The sequence below is a fragment of the Schistocerca piceifrons genome, chromosome 2, assembly GCF_021461385.2.
Source record: "Schistocerca piceifrons isolate TAMUIC-IGC-003096 chromosome 2, iqSchPice1.1, whole genome shotgun sequence".
Classification (NCBI taxonomy): domain Eukaryota; kingdom Metazoa; phylum Arthropoda; class Insecta; order Orthoptera; family Acrididae; genus Schistocerca; species Schistocerca piceifrons.
In genome coordinates this window covers 44,013,638-44,034,719 of record NC_060139.1, presented here as the reverse complement: position 1 = coordinate 44,034,719, position 21,082 = coordinate 44,013,638, and the positions used below count along the sequence as shown (strand labels likewise).

General features: G+C 48.4%; 14 non-coding genes across 14 annotated transcripts; 11 read left to right on the top strand and 3 right to left on the bottom strand.

Moving 5' to 3' along the window:
* Positions 1–3,634: 3,634 nt before the first annotated feature.
* Positions 3,635–3,707, top strand: Trnav-aac. Its single transcript has one exon. It is a non-coding gene; the product is annotated as a tRNA-Val (tRNA).
* A 6,028-nt stretch (positions 3,708–9,735) lies between these two features.
* Trnav-cac lies at positions 9,736–9,808 on the top strand. The gene has a single exon. It is a non-coding gene; the product is annotated as a tRNA-Val (tRNA).
* A 158-nt stretch (positions 9,809–9,966) lies between these two features.
* On the top strand, positions 9,967–10,039 carry Trnav-aac. The gene has a single exon. It is a non-coding gene; the product is annotated as a tRNA-Val (tRNA).
* Positions 10,040–10,233: 194 nt separating this feature from the next.
* Positions 10,234–10,305, bottom strand: Trnap-agg. Its single transcript has one exon. It is a non-coding gene; the product is annotated as a tRNA-Pro (tRNA).
* A 402-nt stretch (positions 10,306–10,707) lies between these two features.
* Positions 10,708–10,780, top strand: Trnav-uac. The gene has a single exon. It is a non-coding gene; the product is annotated as a tRNA-Val (tRNA).
* A 158-nt stretch (positions 10,781–10,938) lies between these two features.
* Trnav-aac lies at positions 10,939–11,011 on the top strand. The gene has a single exon. It is a non-coding gene; the product is annotated as a tRNA-Val (tRNA).
* Positions 11,012–17,255: 6,244 nt separating this feature from the next.
* Trnav-cac lies at positions 17,256–17,328 on the top strand. The gene has a single exon. It is a non-coding gene; the product is annotated as a tRNA-Val (tRNA).
* A 158-nt stretch (positions 17,329–17,486) lies between these two features.
* On the top strand, positions 17,487–17,559 carry Trnav-aac. Its single transcript has one exon. It is a non-coding gene; the product is annotated as a tRNA-Val (tRNA).
* Positions 17,560–17,753: 194 nt separating this feature from the next.
* On the bottom strand, positions 17,754–17,825 carry Trnap-agg. The gene has a single exon. It is a non-coding gene; the product is annotated as a tRNA-Pro (tRNA).
* A 402-nt stretch (positions 17,826–18,227) lies between these two features.
* Positions 18,228–18,300, top strand: Trnav-cac. Its single transcript has one exon. It is a non-coding gene; the product is annotated as a tRNA-Val (tRNA).
* A 158-nt stretch (positions 18,301–18,458) lies between these two features.
* On the top strand, positions 18,459–18,531 carry Trnav-aac. The gene has a single exon. It is a non-coding gene; the product is annotated as a tRNA-Val (tRNA).
* A 194-nt stretch (positions 18,532–18,725) lies between these two features.
* Trnap-agg lies at positions 18,726–18,797 on the bottom strand. The gene has a single exon. It is a non-coding gene; the product is annotated as a tRNA-Pro (tRNA).
* Positions 18,798–19,199: 402 nt separating this feature from the next.
* Positions 19,200–19,272, top strand: Trnav-cac. Its single transcript has one exon. It is a non-coding gene; the product is annotated as a tRNA-Val (tRNA).
* Positions 19,273–19,430: 158 nt separating this feature from the next.
* Positions 19,431–19,503, top strand: Trnav-aac. The gene has a single exon. It is a non-coding gene; the product is annotated as a tRNA-Val (tRNA).
* Positions 19,504–21,082: the final 1,579 nt, after the last annotated feature.

The window sequence follows — 21,082 nt, the reverse complement described above, 5'->3', positions numbered from 1 at the left end:
AATTCGCCGTTCGCGTCAGGCGCGATCGTCGCAGTTAGATCCCCAAAGACATCATCCGAAAGAGACTCACCAGAATCATCGGCAGAATAGAGACTAGTGTAATACTGATGAAGAGCACGAACCATTTCCTCCTGTGCACTAAACTGTCGCCCATCATCCACCGTAAGAGAAGAGATGAAGGAGCGACGACGACGAGTCTGATGCCGTAGCAGGTGGTACAAGGATGTCAGTTCACCTTCAACAAGAGAGTGAGGTTTCGACTTAACTCGCAGACCATCCATCTGTCGTCGTTTAAGGCTCAAGAGCTTGGCTTTAATACGACGAACATCATGGATCCGCAGTGGAGAGGTACCCGCCGCGTCATATAGTTCACGCAGGACAGAGTAGTAATATTCATACGTGTTCTTAAAATCACGCGTCCTAGCAGCACAGTAGAAAATCAAAGTCTGACGAATCTTGGGCTTGGCAAACGCAGTCCACCAAACCAGCAAGGAGGGGTATCGCGGGACAGAGCGAAGACATCGCTCCCACACGCCACTTATAACATCATCCATAGCACTGTCGGCAAGGTGGGAAACATTTAACATCCACTGGGAACGATAAAGTTTTGCAGGTTGGCGACTAAGATTTACAGTTGCAGTAAAAGCACAATGGTCAGAAAAACTAGTAGGAATAACATCGACAGAAAGAATTTTATCACATAAAAAATCAGATAAATAGAATCTGTCGAGTCTACTGCATGAGGACGCGGTAAAAAACGTATATTTCACCAGGGTTGGATATTTGTGTTCCCAAACATCACGCAGATGCATCGTACGAACTAAGTCATGTAAATCACGGCAATAATTAAAATTGGGGGACTGGTCTGCAGGGCGTAAAACACAATTAAAATCGCCTCCGAGCAGGAGACTCCGAGGACTCTGGCGCAAAAGATAAATAAGCTCTTCTTTATAAAAGCGCGATCGAGCCACAGTGTGACCCGAACCAGAGGGGGCATACAAAACAACGAGGCGGAGATCAAAAAGACGACAACCAATCCCACGGCCAGAGTCAAGGAATTCAATGTCAGTAATAGGAATGCCCTCTCGAAAGAAAAGAGCAGTTCCTGTTGAATATTCCGGCGCGACATTAAAAACAGTTTGAAATCCAGGTAGAGAGAGATCAGAAAACAACACTTCCTGCAAAAACACTACGTCCGCACAGGCGTCGTAAATAAACTGCCGCAAAGAGGCAATGCGAACGTCGGACTCAATACGGTTAACATTTAAGGTAAGAAAGGTGTATGCTTGAACCATAGAGAGAAAAGCGAGAAAACAAATCACCTACACCGACGCACCAGCGTCACAGTCCATAGCAGGGGTGACGGAGGCATCCGAGGGAGGGGGACTGCTACCCCGTTCCGCGGATCCCTTACGTTTCGGTTTTTTACGAACAGCATTAACGTTCGGCTGAACGCGTAACTTGCGTCGGCTGACGGGCAAGGAAACTTCAGCCGCCGGTGACGTAGGAGGGTCAAGTTCTGTATCCGACACCACCCGCGCCGGTCCACATGCGGGATCCGGGGTCGCGGGGGAAACATCCGACAAAACGGAATGGTCAACACCTGCACTAGCTTCCGGCAAACATGGACTGCACGGAGGCGAAACGTGAGCAGGAAGGTCCGAGGCCGCAGAGTTGGAAGGAAGCGGAGCAGCTCCGCTGGCAGAGGTATGGGGCAGCGAAGCAGGAAGTTGTCGCGGCTCCACTTGTTGTGACATCGAAGTCGGTTCGGAAGACGGCGCCAACAGGCCCGACCGACGACCCGACTCGAGAGAAGCTGCGTCGGAGGCCGGAGGGGCGCCAGCAGCCGCCACCGGAACCGCTACCTCAGGAGGGCAGGGAGCAGCTACAGTACACAGTGGCTCGGAGGATGCCGGTCGCTCGGACTGGGGCATCTCAGGGAGATCCTCATCCGTACTATTTCCATCGTGTGGGCGACGCCTCTTATTATTCAAAAGTGGCACACCCACCTGAGGGACAGACGGAACAACATCAGATTTAGCACGCAAAGGAGGAAATTCTGTATCAGGGGTGCGCAAAACCTGTGGCGGGGCGCTACTACCACTGGACTGTGCTACACCAAGAGCAGAACCACCTGCAACGAGGTCAGCGACCGTTAACTTGCGACGCTGTTCGAGAGAATTTTTTAAAACAAAAACTCTCCGCGGACAGTCGGTACGCACGTGACCACTTTCATTGCACAAAAAACAGGTGCCAACCTGACCACTATATGTTACATGGACACGATATCCACCGATCTGCAGGTGAGATGGAATATTCTGCTTAACGTGCATTTCGACTGAACGAATACCACTGTAACATTGCAGGCGATGTTGGCTTGACCAGCGTTCAAGGCGAATGCTCTTTACATCACCATACTTCTGTAGACCCTCCTTAAGATAGACATTATCCACCTCCGGTGGAAGGTTGTAAACACGAACATTGGTATACGTGATGGAAGCATTGGAAAGCAGCACGGTACTTACAGAATCATCCCGATGCCGAAAGAGAACTTGATGACCATATTTAGAAAGAATTTTATCAACCTGAAGTGGGTCCATAAACTTAACAAAGAAAACATACAGTTCGGTATCAAAATAAGCAGTGTGCACCTGATCCGAATGAACACCAAAGGTATCTACCAACCGATCATGAATCTCAAGAGAACTAGGTTGCACATGGCGGGTTGACTTGTCAAAAGCAAAACTAACTGTAGCCTGACGAGGAATAACCTGGGACGACATTTTCAAAATATGCGGTCGAAACCGCTACACAAAAAACACTGAAATAAGGACAGAGAGTAACACAAGGTACGAAACAACGACGGAGAAATACTCTCAGAAGTTGCAACACAACACGTAACAAAAACGATAGCCCACTATACGTAACGCTACGGCGGAGCGGAAGACTAGGCACGTCCACACTGCACGGCGTCTAAAGCGGAACTGGAGACCAACGAGCCCTGTGACACGGCGAATGCCAAATATTCCAGTCCCTCGATGTCGTCCAGGGTGCCCTGGAAGTCTCGTGTACGCTGGCGGGATGGGGGCGGCGCGAATTCCCGTGGTCGGCGGCCTTCCTGGGCTATTGGTACCTTCATGTAGAGCTGCCGCTGGGCTCGCACTGCCTGCTGCTAAGAAAGTGATTGCTTTTGCTGATATGACTTGCAATAACGACTGCGCGAAACGCCGCTATCTCGTTAGGGGTGCTACGGCAGACACCCTCTCGAGCACCCCGAAGACTTCTTGAGCCCTCGGCTGTGATGGGATCCAGGCTGACAAAAGAACTGTCGTGTGTGCATTCGCGGACGAGAGAAAGTCTGAGGCAAGTTCGAGTGAACTAGGATGGACGCCTCGGGTCCGTCGTTTCCGTAGTGTAGCGGTTATCACGTCTGCTTCACACGCACAAGGTCCACGGTTCGATAACGGGCGGGAACAGTATTTTCCTGCCTATGTCGTATTGTCCTCCAATGAGCCACGTCGTGTGTGGATCTGCTGCATGTCCCTTCGTTTTGCAAGTACCACATTTATTGAATTTTTTAGTTACGATGGCAACATCACTACAAGTTGTCTGTGAAGTAAGGTGCACACAAGCAGTTTCCGTGGTGTAGCGGTTATCACGTCTGCCTAACACGCAGAAGGTCCCCGGTTCGATCCCGGGCGGAAACACTATTTCATCACTTTAAGCAAGACGTACTAACATGCATCTGCTACCATCTGTACCCGAAACCTTCGTAATCGCCTTCACGCGTCGGACCCGAGTGCCAATTGCTCACATCGAATAAGAAATTCATTTGATATTGACGGCGAGATTTTTGCGCTGACTCAGCCACTGACGTGCGATCAGTTTGCACAAAACGCTAGGGCTCGTCCGGGATTTGAACCCGGGACCTCCTGCACCCAAAGCAGGAATCATACCCCTTTTTTTTTTTTTTTTTTTTTTTTTAAATGCCTGCAATTCAGTCTCAGCTCATTATGAGCAAATGAAAGCGTAATTATTGTTCCTCTAACAAATATATCTATTGAAAAAAAAAAAAAAAATATTAAGGAACATCCACAACACAGCCACTTCAAAAGAAGTACACTACTGAAATTAAAATCGTAAAACATGACTATATAATGTAGACTGCTTTGTGAAAAAAAAAAAAAAAAAAAAAAAAAAAAACACGGAAACTTCAGTCCTGGTGTAGAGAAGAAACATACATAAAGGCGGCAAATCCAGGAACAGTATAAAAGAAAATGGCTCACACAGGTGACCTTAGCCAACACCCTCTCTTTCAAATGTCAGGCTAAGCATATTGGCAAAATCATCTCGGAGGCCTGGCAATCGCAAGCGCTGCCAGTAAGCAGTAAGCGTGTACTGCCGAAACGCTAGGTGTCCATCCTCTTCATGACAACTGATGACAAAATGTACGAAATGGCCAATCAACCACATGACGGTATGGAGCTTCGTTCGCGGAAAAAAGGAAGAATCGGGCCGGACAATGATGTCAATAGTATAAGCGGCTTCAGCAGACCTAGTGACAAAGGCAAGTTGTTTCCTGAGCCAACGCCAATTAGCAAGGTGCCCACAGCAGGTGAATCGATGTTCAAGGGTATCCACGAGACCACACCGAGTACAGGTGTCCGTGTCAGAAAGACCAATACGGTGCAGTCGTACATTGGTGGGAACCAAATTATTTATTACCCTATACCACGTGGACGCCACGGCCATAGAGTGGATCGGCAGACTAACATTCTTCCAGACGTTCCTCCAGGACACAGATGGAGACGCCAGTTCTATTGGATTGGGACCGGCCAGCCCCTCCCAGCGGGCAATCAAGCCCTTGGTCGTTGGCACCGGTCGCCGCAAGAAGACGTCACCGAGGTAACTCACCGCAATGTAAAATTCCCGAATGTGTTTCAACTTAAAATTTAGGCGTCCGACATCGACAGGTGGAGCAAGGCTCGCCGGACGCACAACAGTAAAAAGCCTGGATGTAATTGAAGTCACTTCTTGCGTAACAATTAGAGTCGTTCGGCGGACGTACAAAGCAGACGCCTTGCGAGTAATGTCAGAGAGGCCCAAGCCTCCGGAGATACGCGGTTTCGTCATTACCTCGTAACGTAACTTGAATAGATGGCCCTTCCATATAAACCTGCTAGACAATTGGCGCAACCTTTTCGCCACCATCATGGGAAGTGGGAACAGCTGAGCAACATAATAAGCTTTACATAGAACGTAGGTGTCTAAAATTCTGACTTTTTGCAAAATGGTAGCAGAGCGCTGCTCATGGACCATCAGAGCCCCCTGTATCTTCTCGGTGACAGATTTCCAATTGAGAGCCGCCATTTTTAGAGGACACCGATCAATGATAATCCCCAAGGACGTATGGCGATCGACAACAGTGGCCCAAGGGACGTCAGCATCGCGAAATCCTCGAATATCAAGGAACTTACATTTACCCTGATTGAGACGCGCTCCAGAGACACGACAGTATGCATCAACTGCCCCTTTCAACAACGGGATATCATCACGTTGACGGAGGAGAACAACGACATCATCCGCATATGCCTTAACCGAGAGCTTCCCACCAGAGAGGGACATACCCTGAAGCTTGAGAGCAATAGTCCGAAGCAGCGGTTCCAGGGACAATACGAATAAAGACATAGAGAGCGGACTACCCTGAGGCACTCCGCGGCGGATAGCAATGGGCGGCGTCAGCTGCCCATTGATTGACACCCGAGCTGTTATTCCCCTATACAAATTGCCAAGAACACCACGTGATGAAGCGTTAAAACCTATTGTACCTAAAACACGATCTAAAAACACATGACTGACGTGATCAAAAGCCTTATGAAAATCAAGGAAGGCAAAGGCACAATGTACGTTTGTAACCGCCGCAACCGAGACAACATCCCGATATTCGGCTACTGGTGTCAGAATAGATCTATCATGAAAACAACATTGATGTGCACCAATCACACCCCGAAGCAGAGAGGACAACCGGCTATCGAGCGCTCTAGCAGCTGTCTTGTAGTCAAAATTCAGCAATGTGAGCGGACGAAGATTGGCAGCAGATAAACGACCAGAAGACTTCGGAATTAAAACAATTTTCCCTACTTTAAAATCGGCAGGCACATCCATCCCCCTGACAATCTCATTTAAAATCTGCGTAAAAATGCCACCCAAAAGAGGCCAAAAACGGAGATAAAATTCTTTAGGCAGGCCGTCTGGACCCGGCGATTTACTGGACGGAGAGCGAGCAATAAAATCGAAAACCTCATCTACCTGGAACTCCCGGAGAAATTCGCCGTTCGCGTCAGGTGCGATCGTCGCAGTTAGATCCCCAAAGACATCGTCCGAAAGAGACTCACCAGAATCATCGGCAGAATAGAGACTAGTGTAATACTGGTGAAGAGCACGAATCATTTCCTCCTGTGCAATAAGCTGCCGTCCATCATCCACCGTAAGAGAAGAGATGAAGGAGCGACGACGACGAGTGTGATGCCGTAGCAGGTGGTACAAGGATGTCAGTTCTCCTTCAACAAGAGAGTGAGGTTTCGACTTAACTCGCAGACCATCCATCTGTCGTCGTTTAAGGCTCAAGAGCTTGGCTTTAATACGACGAACATCATGGATCCGCAGAGGAGAGGTACCCGCTGCGTCATATAGTTCACGCAGGACAGAGTAGTAATATTCATACGTGTTCTTAAAATCACGCGCCCTTGCAGCACAGTAAAAAATCAAAGTCTGACGAATCTTGGGCTTGGCAAACGCAGTCCACCAAACCAGCAAGGAGGGGTATCGCGGGACAGAGCGAAGACATCGCTCCCACACGCCACTTATAACATCATCCATAGCACTGTCGGCAAGGTGGGAAACATTTAACATCCACTGGGAACGATAAAGTTTTGCAGGTTGGTGACTAAGATTTACAGTTGCAGTAAAAGCACAATGGTCAGAAAAACTAGTAGGAATAACATCGACAGAAAGAATTTTATGACATAAAAAATCAGATAAATAGAATCTGTCGAGTCTACTGCATGAGGACGCGGTAAAAAACGTATATTTCACCAGGGTTGGATATTTGTGTTCCCAAACATCACGCAGATGCATCGTACGAACTAAGTCATGTAAATCACGGCAATAATTAAAATTGGGGGACTGGTCTTCAGGGCGTAAAACACAATTAAAATCGCCTCCGAGCAGGAGACTCCGAGGACTCTGGCGCAAAAGATAAATAAGCTCTTCTTTATAAAAGCGCGAGCGAGCCACAGTGTGACCCGAACCAGAGGGGGCATACAAAACAACGAGGCGGAGATCAAAAAGACGACAACCAATCCCACGGCCACAGTCAAGGAATTCAATGTCAGTAATAGGAATGCCCTCTCGAAAGAAAAGAGCAGTTCCCGTTGAATATTCCGGCGCGACATTAAAAACAGTTTGAAATCCAGGTAGAGAGAGATCAGAAAACAACACTTCCTGCAAGAACACTACGTCCGCACAGGCGTCGTAAATAAACTGCCGCAAAGAGGCAATGCGAACGTCGGACTCAATACGGTTAAGATTTAAGGTAAGAAAGGTGTATGCTTGAACCATAGAGAGAAAAGCGAAAAAGGAAATCACCTACACCGACGCACCAACGTCACAGTCCATAGCAGGGGAGACGGAGGCATCCGAGGGAGGGGGACTGGTACCCCGTTCCGCGGATCCCTTACGCTTCGGTTTTTTACGAACAGCATTAACGTTCGGCTGAACGCGTAACTTGCGTCGGCTGACGGGCAAGGAAGCTTCAGCCGCCGGTGACGTAGGAGGGTCAAGTTCTGTATCCGACACCACCCGCGCCGGTCCACATGCGGGATCCGGGGTCGCGGGGGGAAACTCCGACAAAACGGAATGGTCAACACTTACACTAGCTTCCGGCAAACATGGACTGCACGGAGGCGAATCGTGAGCAGGAAGGTCCGAGGCCGCAATGTTGGACGGAAGCGGAGCAGCTCCGCTGGCAGAGGTATGGGGCAGCGAAGCAGGAAGTTGTCGCGGCTCCACTTGTTGTGACATCGAAGTCGGTTCGGAAGACGGCGCCAACAGGCCCGACCGACGATCCGACTCGAGAGAAGCTGCGTCGGAGGCCGGAGGGGCGCCAGCAGCCGCCACCGTAACCGTTACCTCAGGAGAGCAGGGAGCAGCTACAGTACACAGTCGCTCGGAGGATGCCGGTCGCTCGGACTGGGGCATCTCAGGGAGATCCTCATCCGTACTATTTCCATCGTGTGGGCGACGCCTCTTATTATTCAAAAGTGGCACACCCACCTGAGGGACAGACGGAACAACATCAGATTTAGCACGCAAAGGAGGAAATTCTGTGTCAGGGGTGCGCAAAACCTGTGGCGGAGCGCTACTACCACTGGACTGTGCTACACCAAGAGCAGAACCACCTGCAACGAGGTCAGCGACCGTTAACTTGCGACGCTGTTCGAGAGAATTTTTTAAAACAAAAACCCTCCGCGGACAGTCGGTACGCACGTGAGCACTTTCATTGCACAAAAAACAGGTGCCAACCTGACCACTATATGTTACATGGACACGATATCCACCGATCTGCAGGTGAGATGGAATATTCTGCTTAACGTGCATTTCGACTGAACGAATACCACTGTAACATTGCAGGCGATGTTGGCTTGACCAGCGTTCAAGGCGAATGCTCTTTACATCACCATACTTTTGTAGACCCTCCTTAAGATAGACATTATCCACCTCCGGTGGAAGGTTGTAAACACGAACATTGGTATACGTGATGGAAGCATTGGAAAGCAGCACGGTACTTACAGAATCATCCCGATGCCGAAAGAGAACTTGATGACCATATTTAGAAAGAATTTTATCAACCTGAAGTGGGTCCATAAACTTAACAAAGAAAACATACAGTTCGGTATCAAAATAAGCAGTATGCACCTGATCCGAATGAACACCAAAGGTATCTACCAACCAATCATGAATCTCAAGGGAACTAGGTTGCACATGGCGGGTTGACTTGTCAAAAGTAAAACTAACTGTAGCCTGACGAGGAATAACCTGGGACGACATTTTCAAAATATGCGGTCGAAACCGCTACACACAACACACTGAAATAAGGACAGAAAGTAACACAAGGTACTTAACAACGACGGAGAAACACTCACAGAAGTTGCAACACAACACGTAAACAAAAGCTATAGTCCACTATACGTAACGCTACGGCGGAGCGGAAGACTAGGCACGTCCACACTGCACGGCGTCTAAAGCGGAACTTTACCCCTAGACCAACGAGCCCTGTGACACGGCGAATGCCAAATATTCCAGTCCCTCGATGTCGTCCAGGGTGCCCTGGAAGTCTCGTGTACGCTGGCGGGATGGGGGCGGCGCGAATTCCCGCGGTCGGCGGCCTTCCTGGGCTATTGGTACCTTCATGTAGAGCTGCTGCTGGGCTCGCACTGCCTGCTGCTGAGAAAGTGATTGCTTTTGCTGATATGAATTGCAATAACGACTGCGCGAAACGCCGCTATCTCGTTAGGGGTGCTACGGCAGACACCCTCTCGAGCACCCCGAAGACTTCTTGAGCCCTCGGCTGTGATGGGTTCCAGGCTGACAAAAGAACTGTCGTGTGTGCATTCGCGGACTAGAGAAAGGCTGAGCCAAGTTCGAGTGAACAAGGATGGACTCCTCGGGTCCGTCGTTTCCGTAGTGTAGCGGTTATCACGTCTGCTTCACACGCAGAAGGTCCCCGGTTCGATCCCGGGGGGGAACAGTATTTTCTTGCCTATGTCGTATTGTCCTCCAATGAGCCACGTCGTGTGTGGATCTGCTGCATGTCCCTTCGTTTTGCAAGTACCACATTTATTGAATTTTTTAGTTACGTTGGCAACATCACTACAAGTTGTCTGTGAAGTAAGGTGCACACAAGCAGTTTCCGTGGTGTAGCGGTTATCACGTCTGCCTAACACGCAGAAGGTCCCCGGTTCGATCCCGGGCGGAAACACTTTTTCATCACTTTAAGCAAGACTTACTAACATGCATCTGCTACCATCTGTACCCGAAACCTTCGTAATCGCCTTCACGCGTCGGACCAGAGTGTCAATTGCTCACATCGAATAAGAAATTCATTTGATATTGACGGCGAGCTTTTTGCGCTGACTCAGCCACTGACGTGCGATCAGTTTGCACAAAGCGCTAGGGCTCGTCCGGGATTTGAACCCGGGACCTCCTGCACCCTAAGCAGGAATCATACCCCTAGACCAACGGGCCCTGTGACACGGCGAATCCCAATTATTGCAGTCCCTAGATGTCGTCCAGGGTGCCCTGGAAGTCTCGTGTACGCTGGCGGGATGGGGGCGGCGCGAATTCCCGCGGTCGGCGGCCTTCCTGGGCTATTGGTACCTTCATGTAGATCCGCCGCTGGGCTCGCACTGCCTGCTGTTGAGAAAGTGATTGCTTTTGCTGATATGACTTGCAATAACGACTGCGCGAAACGCCGCTGTCTCGTTAGGGGTGCTACGGCAGACACCCTCTCGAGCACCCCGAAGACTTCTTGAGCCCTCGGCTGTGATGGGTTCCAGGCTGACAAAAGAACTGTCGTGTGTGCATTCGCGGACTAGAGAAAGGCTGAGCCAAGTTCGAGTGAACAAGGATGGACTCCTCGGGTCCGTCGTTTCCGTAGTGTAGCGGTTATCACGTCTGCTTTACGCGCAGAAGGTCCCCGGTTCGATTCCGGGCGGGAACAGTATTTGATTGCCTATGTCGTATTGTCCTCCAATGAGCCACGTCGTGTGTGGATCTGCTGCATGTCCCTTCGTTTTGCAAGTACCACATTTATTGAATTTTTTAGTTACGATGGCAACATCACTACAAGTTGTCTGTGAAGTAAGGTGCACACAAGCAGTTTCCGTGGTGTAGCGGTTATCACGTCTGCCTAACACGCAGAAGGTCCCCGGTTCGATCCCGGGCGGAAACACTTTTTCATCACTTTAAGCAAGACTTACTAACATGCATCTGCTACCATCTGTACCCGAAACCTTCGTAATCGCCTTCACGCGTCGGACCAGAGTGTCAATTGCTCACATCGAATAAGAAATTCATTTGATATTGACGGCGAGCTTTTTGCGCTGACTCAGCCACTGACGTGCGATCAGTTTGCACAAAACGCTAGGGCTCGTCCGGGATTTGAACCCGGGACCTCCTGCACCCTAAGCAGGAATCATACCCCCTTTTTTTTTTTTTGTTTTTTTTTTCTTTTCTTTTTTTTCTATTTCTTTTTTTTTTTTTTTTTTTTTTTTTTTTTTTTTTTCGGGCCTCCATCCACCCCTTCTAGCCCGCCCTCACGCTCGCCAAAAGTGCCTTCATCGGCTCGACTTCTCCGCCATGAGCAAAAATCTCCGTTGAAATAAAAAATTAATCACGAAACAAATAAATTCTCTTCAGTATTGATGTGGTTATTTGGTTTACCAATATATGTGATGTGGAAAATGAAGCAAATGAAATCTTCTGCAGGAATGTTAGAAAACTCATCACTTTCCGAGGGAGACTGAATGTATGAAAATAAACTTGGTGATGCTGGAGTCTTCCACAGCAAGAAGGAACAACTCTTCTCTTCCTCTGACAGGAGAAGTCCAAACATAACATAAATACGTCTTCTTTTCAATAAACGAATCTTACTAATTGAATAAACAAGAAACGAATAATGTATAATTTGAATATTAGATCTACAAAATTCGACGGGGATCTCGTAGAACAGTCTCGCAGAGCCCTCGACAGGAGAGGCATCATCCCCCAAAGCGTCACCACAGTCGGGGTGGTCCGTTTCATATTCGTGGCCGTTCGATCGCCGCATTCCGAATCCTAATTGCGACTATCATAGTCGTGAAAGGGCCATCCATCAGAGTTTTCGGACTGCGACGGCGCCCTGGAGGAATATCTCTCTACGTCAACGTTCGGAGGAGAAAGAAAGCATACTTTTCTCTATATTTGTCGATTCGTTGAAGTTTCTGGTGTTGAGTTATTAGGTATAGCCAATAGTCTTCTTTATTTTTTTCTGGCGCCGATAATATATAATACACCGTCTGACCTTGAAGCCAAGTGACTGCTCGTCGTTTTGCCGGAGGGTATGGAACGGCATCAGGAGTGAGGAGTCCAGCTGGAGTAATCATTCTAGGTGCAGTACGCAGCATACTTGAGAGCTTCCGTGCAAAGAGAAGCCAGATGTCCTTCACATTTTCGCATAGAAAGCGATGTTCGATGGTATCTAGGTGAGTACAGTGAACGCAGTTCGGAGTATCTGCCAAGTGGATCATGTGTAGTTTTGAATTTGTCGGTATGATCCTATTGACCGCCATGTACCATGTAGACCGCACCTGCGATGGTAAGTGTGCGTCATGAATGTTTTCCCAGATCTTGGCCCAGTTGCAGTCTCTATACTTCACTTCTATTCTGTTGCGCGGCTTACTGTCCGTCAGGCAGCTGTAAAGTGCTTTGACCCGGTAAAGATCATTCTCAGGTATGTTGCTTTGAATATAGCTGTATTCGAGGAAAAAAGTACTAAAGTGGCTAAATGCAGTCGGGATGTGACTTACGTTTACCGGAGGCGTCATGCTGGCAGGTGCAATTTCATTGAGAAGGTGGGCCGTTAAGGAATTTGGTGATCGTTGCCATTGTTTATACATGTTGCTGATATATAATGCTTTCGCTTTGTGGTAAACATCTGTCAGATTTAGGCCGCCCTTTCCCAAGGGGAGCGTCAAAGTTGCAAATGGGACTTTGAAAATGTGTCCCCTACTGACAAAGTGTCCGAGCGCTGCAAGCATTCGTTGTGCGATGACCTTTGGTATTGGTAGGATTTGTGCGACATAATTCACTTTAGAAACAATGTAAGTATTGACTAAAAACACTCTTTGTATGGCGTTGAGATTTCGCAAATGATGTTGCCGTATACCGGCCCGAATTTGTGCCAATAATTTTCGATAATTAAGAGCAGACGTGCAGCGGATGGTGCGCGTGTATTCAATGCCGAGACATTTAAATGTTGTCATTCTTTTTAGTGATTGGCTATTGCCAAGTTCGAGTCCTCTACCAAGTTCCATAATGCCAGACTTTTTACAGTTGACTTTCGCTCCTGATGCGGCTGCATAAGTGGATATCAGATGAAACACGCGTTCCAAGTCTTCATCTTTCGTCACCACGAAACTGACGTCATCCGCAAATGCCTGGCATACGATCTTCTGGCCATGTATGCGTATTCCCGGAAGGTCTTGCGCCAGGGAGAACAGTAAGGGTTCAAGAGCAACTGCAAACAAAGCCATTGACATCGGGCAACCTTGTCGTACCGACCGAGCGATATTAATAGGTTTACTGAGTTGTCCGTTGAGACAGATCTTGGACGTACCGTTTCGCAGCAGGAGTGTAACAGTGTCAATAACTTTCCGTGGAAAGTTCATTGCTGCCATCGCGCACAGAAGATATGAGTGACTGATTTTATCGAATGCTTTCTCAAAATCTAACGAGACTAGAGCGCATCGCATGTCGCAAGCGGCGGCTGTAGCTATGATATCTCTATATGCACTTAACGTCTGCTGTATGTTTCTAGAGTTCCCAACGCTCGTCTGGTAGGCCCCCGTGACAGTACTAAGTACCGTACTGAATCGCTGCATCATGACCCGCGCGAATATCTTATAATCGGTATTAAGTAACGTAAGCGGTCGGAGATTGTCGACTGTCTTTCCCGCTGGCGTTTTGGGTACCAATACCACTATGCCTTCACAGAATTCCCTTAAGATATCACTTCCAGCCTTTAAGATATCATTACAGACCAAGGTCAACTTTGGAACTAAATGGTGACGAAAGGTTCGATAAAACTCAGCCGGTAATCCGTCGGGGCCAGGCGATTTATTCTGTGGGCTCCCTCGAATGGCGTCCTCTACTTCATCTTCAGTTATGACTGCAGCGAGGCCGTCTGCTTCTACCGTGGTCAATGTCGCAAAACGGCGTGCCAGAAGGACGTGCTGCGCCGCCATATCCACTGGGTGTTCCGTGAACTGTGCTGTGAAATGTTTGTAAATCTCGTCTCGTATGTCGCGCTGGTGGTTTAGGAATCGACCATCTGCAGTATGCAGTTCTGTCAATATCTTTCTGCGCCCCCTTTTCTGTTCGCGAATAACATGGTACATTGATGTCGTTTCGTCCTGTACAGCGTTTTGCAGACGCGTCCTGACTTTACAGCCTTCCAATTGCTTCCGTTTAAGGGTTAGAATCGTAGCCTGTATTCTTTTAATATGCATACGATTTGCTATTACTGTTGCATCTTCTCGATATAAATCTCTCAAACACTGAAAGTAAAATTCCAGGGTTTGCTTCTGCCAGGCACATCGATCTCGGGAATAATTCTTCATCGCTTTTGTTAAGGCGGGTTTCGCACATTTTACCCACCACGTAATGGCAGAATCGTACGCGGGAAACTTTCGTTCGCAGGCTGCCCACGTATTGCGGAAGACTGTGTGACACCCGGGTTCTGGTAAACACGCTACATTTAGTTTCCAGGGTCCCCTTGCCCTGTACGTCCCTTGTTTGGCTAAATTGACGGTACATATATATGCCACATGATCTGTGAAGACAGTCGGCCATAGCTCAGCCTGCAAAACATGTTCCCTCATACTTGATAATGCGTAGATTCTATCGATGCGGCTAGCTGAGTGGCCAGTAACGTAAGTGAATCCGGGCCTGTCACCGTGTCGAAGCTCCCACGTGTCTATTAAATTCAACTCGTCAATGAGATTGCGAAGCTCGGCGGACGGATTGAAGTTCGGTGTCTGGTCTTTGGGACTGAGGACACAGTTAAAGTCACCAGCGAATATAAGTTGTTCCGAAGGTGGTGTAAAAAGTGGCACAATGTCATCTTTAAAAAACTCTGCTCTCTGTCGGCGTCTCCCAGAGCCGGATGGGGCGTAGAGATTGATAAATCTAGTAGTATCGATAGTAGTCGCTATACCTCTGCCAGACGCCAGGCGCTCGACATGTGACAGCACTATCCCTTCCTTAGCCATGATCGCCGTCCCTGGATCAGAGCCATGTCCAGGATTAACGACGGCATTGTAGCCTGTGATACGCTCAAGGTTAATATTGGTCACTTCCTGCAGCATGATGAGATCAATATCAGCGGCATAGAGAAAATCTTGAAGATTTGTTAAGTTTAGCGGGCTACTGATCGTATTGATGTTCAATGTCGCAATTCGGTAAGCTTGCAAGGACGGCATGAGAACAGAGATCTAGGTGACTATAAGCCGAGTATGGATGTTAATGGCGAACATCCTCTAAAAGAAGTCTACGTCATTAGCCACTGTGCCGACGCCGGCGGTAGCCGTTTGTTGCTGGTGGGACACATCAGCTTGAGCTTCCGATAACGGACTATCTGTACGTCGCCGATCCTTTACGAAATCATCTTCCCGACCACCCTCTTCTACGTCATCCGACCAATCACACACGAACCTGTCCGCTGGCAAACCGCAATCCGAGAGCTTGGATACGTCGGATACAGGGGTCTGATCCATTGCATCTGTTATCGCAGGGCCGCCGGAGGGTAATCGTCCGTGATCAGTGTCCGATTCGTCCGTCCGGGATTTTTTTGTCGTTTTGCTGGTTGCTGACGACGGTGGTTCAGTCTCTTCAGTCAGTTTCTGTCGTACGTGGTTCGCTTTTTCACGCAATATTGGCGCCTTTGCTTCTGCCCCTTGATGTGCTAGCCGGCGTTTCTTCTGTGATTTGGGAGACCGCGGGGGCTGGTGGCCAGCCAGCTCGTTCGACTCCACGCGGTCCACGTCGGACTTGTCGTCTCGAACCGGAACGCCCGCCAGAATACTTTCGGTGTCCGGTTGGTGCCCCTGCTCCGAGTGAGTATCGCCCCCCTTTGAGGTGTGTGAAGAAGGAACAGTTGGGACGTCGTTCGTATCCATCGGCGTGACGCCTTCCTGCACTTCGCGCAGACTCTCTAGCGGAACATCGAAACTAGGGTCCGAGGTAACGTTAGCCCGGGCGGCGGCGACGTATGATATAGGCAACGTAGACGTCGGGCCCTGCTGCGCACGCTCACCGGCCGGTATTTGCGCCACGCGCCGTTGGACACATTGAGCACGGATATGTTCGGTGGAACCACAGCCCGCACAGGTTCTCGGCTGCCCATCATAAATCACAATGGCTCTGTAGCCACACACAGTGACGTAGGACGGAATGTGCTTCAACATATCAATCTTCACCTGCCGGACACCGTTTAACACCGGGAAAATGTGCATATTCGACCACTTTTCTGCCGTATTGCTGATGACCGTTCCATATTCCCTCAATTTGGCATTAATTTGATCAGCGGATATTTCAAAGGGTAATTCGAATATTCGAACAGTTCTGACTCCAAGACCGGCAAGCGAAACTCTGACATCACCAACATTGCCGTCAGAATGGTTAAACTTTAAAACTCCTCCACAAGATTGAATGACCTGCTCGCATTTCTCGGGTCTCAACAATTTTAGGTAGACCGTACTGCTGACGATAGAAAGGTGAATGCCAACCATATCATCAATAGTGATTTTCATAACGTCTCTAATAAATAACTCAACTTCAAAGGACTTCGGTCGTGCATAGTGCGGGTCAAAACTCAATTTCAATGTGTCTTTCCGTATAAGTTGATCCATTATAATCGATGGCAATTCATCACTCCACACTACAACAACGCAGCAAAGCGCACACTTACCAAACCGCACGCGACCGCCACAGGCGAGAGCGTAAACAACCTGCGTCCGACCGCCACGGCCGCTGCCGGCTGACTTCCCCTAGACCAACGAGCCCTGTGACACGGCGAATGCCAATTATTGCAGTCCCTAGATGTCGTCCAGGGTGCCCTGGAAGTCTCGTGTACGCTGGCGGGATGGGGGCGGCGCGAATTCCTGCGGTCGGCGGCCCAGCTGCCGCTGGGCTCGCACAACCTGCTGCTGAGAAAGTGATTGCTTTTGCTGATATGACTTGCAATAACGACTGCGCGAAACGCCGCTATCTCGTTAGGGGTGCTACGGCAGACACCCTCTCGAGCACCCCGAAGACTTCTTGAGCCCTCGGCTGTGATGGGTTCCAGGCTGACAAAAGAACTGTCGTGTGTGCATTCGCGGACTAGAGAAAGGCTGAGGCAATTTCGAGTGAACAAGGATGGACTCCTCGGGTCCGTCGTTTCCGTAGTGTAGCGGTTATCACGTCTGCTTCACACGCAGAAGGTCCCCGGTTTGATCCCGGGCGGGAACAGTATTTTCTTGCCTATGTCGTGTTGTCCTCCAATGAGCCACGTCGTGTGTGGATCTGCTGCATGTCCCTTCGTTTTGCAAGTACCACATTTATTGAATTTTTTAGTTACGATGGCAACATCACTACAAGTTGTCTGTGAAGTAAGGTGCTCACAAGCAGTTTCCGTGGTGGTGCGGTTATCACGTCTGCCTAACACGCAGAAGGTCCCCGGTTCGATCCCGGGCGGAAACACTTTTTCATCACTTTAAGCAAGACTTACTAACATGCATCTGCTACCATCTGTACCCGAAACCTTCGTAATCGCCTTCACGCGTCGGACCAGAGTGTCAATTGCTCACATCGAATAAGAAATTCATTTGATATTGACGGCGAGCTTTTTGCGCTGACTCAGCCACTGACGTGCGATCAGTTTGCACAAAACGCTACGGCTCGTCCGGGATTTGAACCCGGGACCTCCTGCACCCTAAGCAGGAATCATACCCCTAGACCAACGGGCCCTGTGACACGGCGAATGCCAATTATTGCAGTCCCTAGATGTCGTCCAGGGTGCCCTGGAAGTCTCGTGTACGCTGGCGGGATGGGGGCGGCGCGAATTCCCGCGGTCGGCGGCCTTCCTGGGCTATTGGTACCTTCATGTAGAGCTGCCGCTGGGCTCGCACTGCCTGCTGCTGAGAAAGTGATTGCTTTTGCTGATATGACTTGCAATAACGACTGCGCGAAACGCCGCTATCTCGTTAGGGGTGCTACGGCAGACACCCTCTCGAGCACCCCGAAGACTTCTTGAGCCCTCGGCTGTGATGGGTTCCAGGCTGACAAAAGAACTGTCGTGTGTGCATTCGCGGACTAGAGAAAGGCTGAGCCAAGTTCGAGTGGACAAGGATGGACTCCTCGGGTCCGTCGTTTCCGTAGTGTAGCGGTTATCACGTTTGCTTCACACGCAGAAGGTCCCCGGTTCGATCCCGGGCGGGAACAGTATTTTCTTGCCTATGTCGTATTGTCCTCCAATGAGCCACGTCGTGTGTGGATCTGCTGCATGTCCCTTCGTTTTGCAAGTACCACATTTATTGAATTTTTTAGTTACGATGGCAACATCACTACAAGTTGTCTGTGAAGTAAGGTGCTCACAAGCAGTTTCCGTGGTGTAGCGGTTATCACGTCTGCCTAACACGCAGAAGGTCCCCGGTTCGATCCCGGGCGGAAACACTTTTTCATCACTTTAAGCAAGACTTACTAACATGCATCTGCTACCATCTGTACCCGAAACCTTCGTAATCGCCTTCACGCGTCGGACCAGAGTGTCAATTGCTCACATCGAATAAGAAATTCATTTGATATTGACGGCGAGCTTTTTGCGCTGACTCAGCCACTGACGTGCGATCAGTTTGCACAAAGCGCTAGGGCTCGTCCGGGATTTGAACCCGGGACCTCCTGCACCCTAAGCAGGAATCATACCCCTAGACCAACGGGCCCTGTGACACGGCGAATGCCAATTATTGCAGTCCCTAGATGTCGTCCAGGGTGCCCTGGAAGTCTCGTGTACGCTGGCGGGATGGGGGCGGCGCGAATTCCCGCGGTCGGCGGCCTTCCTGGGCTATTGGTACCTTCATGTAGAGCTGCCGCTGGGCTCGCACTGCCTGCTGTTGAGAAAGTGATTGCTTTTGCTGATATGACTTGCAATAACGACTGCGCGAAACGTCGCTATCTCGTTAGGGGTGCTACGGCAGACACCCTCTCGAGCACCCCGAAGACTTCTTGAGCCCTCGGCTGTGATGGGTTCCAGGCTGACAAAAGAACTGTCGTGTGTGCATTCGCGGACTAGAGAAAGGCTGAGGCAAGTTCGAGTGAACAAGGATGGACTCCTCGGGTCCGTCGTTTCCGTAGTGTAGCGGTTATCACGTTTGCTTCACACGCAGAAGGTCCCCGGTTCGATCCCGGGCGGGAACAGTATTTTCTTGCCTATGTCGTATTGTCCTCCAATGAGCCACGTCGTGTGTGGATCTGCTGCATGTCCCTTCGTTTTGCAAGTACCACATTTATTGAATTTTTTAGTTACGTTGGCAACATCACTACAAGTTGTCTGTGAAGTAAGTTGCACACAAGCAGTTTCCGTGGTGTAGCGGTTATCACGTCTGCCTAACACGCAGAAGGTCCCCGGTTCGATCCCGGGCGGAAACACTTTTTCATCACTTTAAGCAAGACTTACTAACATGCATCTGCTTCCATCTGTACCCGAAACCTTCGTAATCGCCTTCACGCGTCGGACCAGAGTGTCAATTGCTCACATCGAATAAGAAATTCATTTGATATTGACGGCGAGCTTTTTGCGCTGACTCAGCCACTGACGTGCGATCAGTTTGCACAAAACGCTAGGGCTCGTCCGGGATTTGAACCCGGGACCTCCTGCACCCTAAGCAGGAATCATACCCCTTTTTTTTTTTTTTTTTTTTTTTTTTTCTTTTTTTTCTTCTTTTTTTTGAAAAATGAAGGGGGCACCCGGGATTGAACCGGGGACCTCTCGATCTGCAGTCGAATGCTCTACGACTTTTTTTTTTTTTTTTTTTTTTATGCCTTATCCATTTTGTTTTGTCAGACGCCTTAACCACTTTTGTTTTTTTTTTTTGTTTTTTTTACTTTTCTTTTTTTTACTTTTTATTTTTATTATTTTTTTTTTGTTTTTTTTATTTTTTAAAGGAGAATAGAAGCTTAGCAGCATGAGGCAGGTGGAGGCAAAACGGGCAGGGGTCTGAGACTTGAGGCCTGGCCGTGATGTCTCCCCCCAGTCCCGTTGCTGAGTTGCTTCATTATAATATTCTTGATGGAGTATGGAAGCTATGCTTTGTGTTCATCCTACTCCTGAACCGATTGAGCGTTCATTTTAGACAAAAAATTTAGTTCATGTTGAGGCATTAGCAATTGAAGCTGATAGCTTGTAGCGTGTGCGGTATTTATTTAGTAGATATATATTATTCCCACTGCTTCTTGACAACAAAAAACATGCCTTTTTGTAACAAAAAAGTAATCATGAAGCAATCGATGCTGATTGTGTATATTTGGTTGCTCATGGTCTAGTTCTTTTTTTTTTTTGTATTAGTTGGTTTGTTTTATTTTCGCTTTTTTTTTCTTGTAAGGGAAGAATCTTCATTGAATGCAAAAAATAAGTGTTAAGGTATGGCACTATTGCCATAGCCTTATTGTCTTCTTGATAGGTATAATAATAATAAAAAAAAGGAGAAAAATCCTCTTCCATTAAAAGAAATGAGACTTCCATGTTAGTAATAAAATCGTAAAAAAAAAACTTATCTGTATCCTACGATGGTGATTTTTTGTTGTTTCTTGTTCTTAATTTTTTTTCTTTTTTTTTTTAACGTTTTTTTGTTGGTTTTTTTTTCGGCTTCTGCTGTGGAACGAACAAAATAGCCTTCTGAGTTAGCAGAGTATAATTGATGGTTATATGAAGCTGGAAAATTGTAATTTTTTTTTTCCTGGTTTTTAGAAAACAAGCGTCCATTCGCTTAAAGAAATGATTTGTGTTTATCTCAGCCGCATGTCAACCAATGCCCAGTCGCTCAAATACTATTTTTAGCATATTGCCGTAGTTTTTCTTGTGATCTTTATATTTCAGGGCTCTATAAAAAGCAAACTTCAAGTGCACGTAAAACTCAATGGAATTGTCAGATCCCAGGTGATTAATTACGTAGTTCACATAGCGTCCCATTAACCAGTGGACGGAGTTGTTTTTTGCTGCGGGAAAATA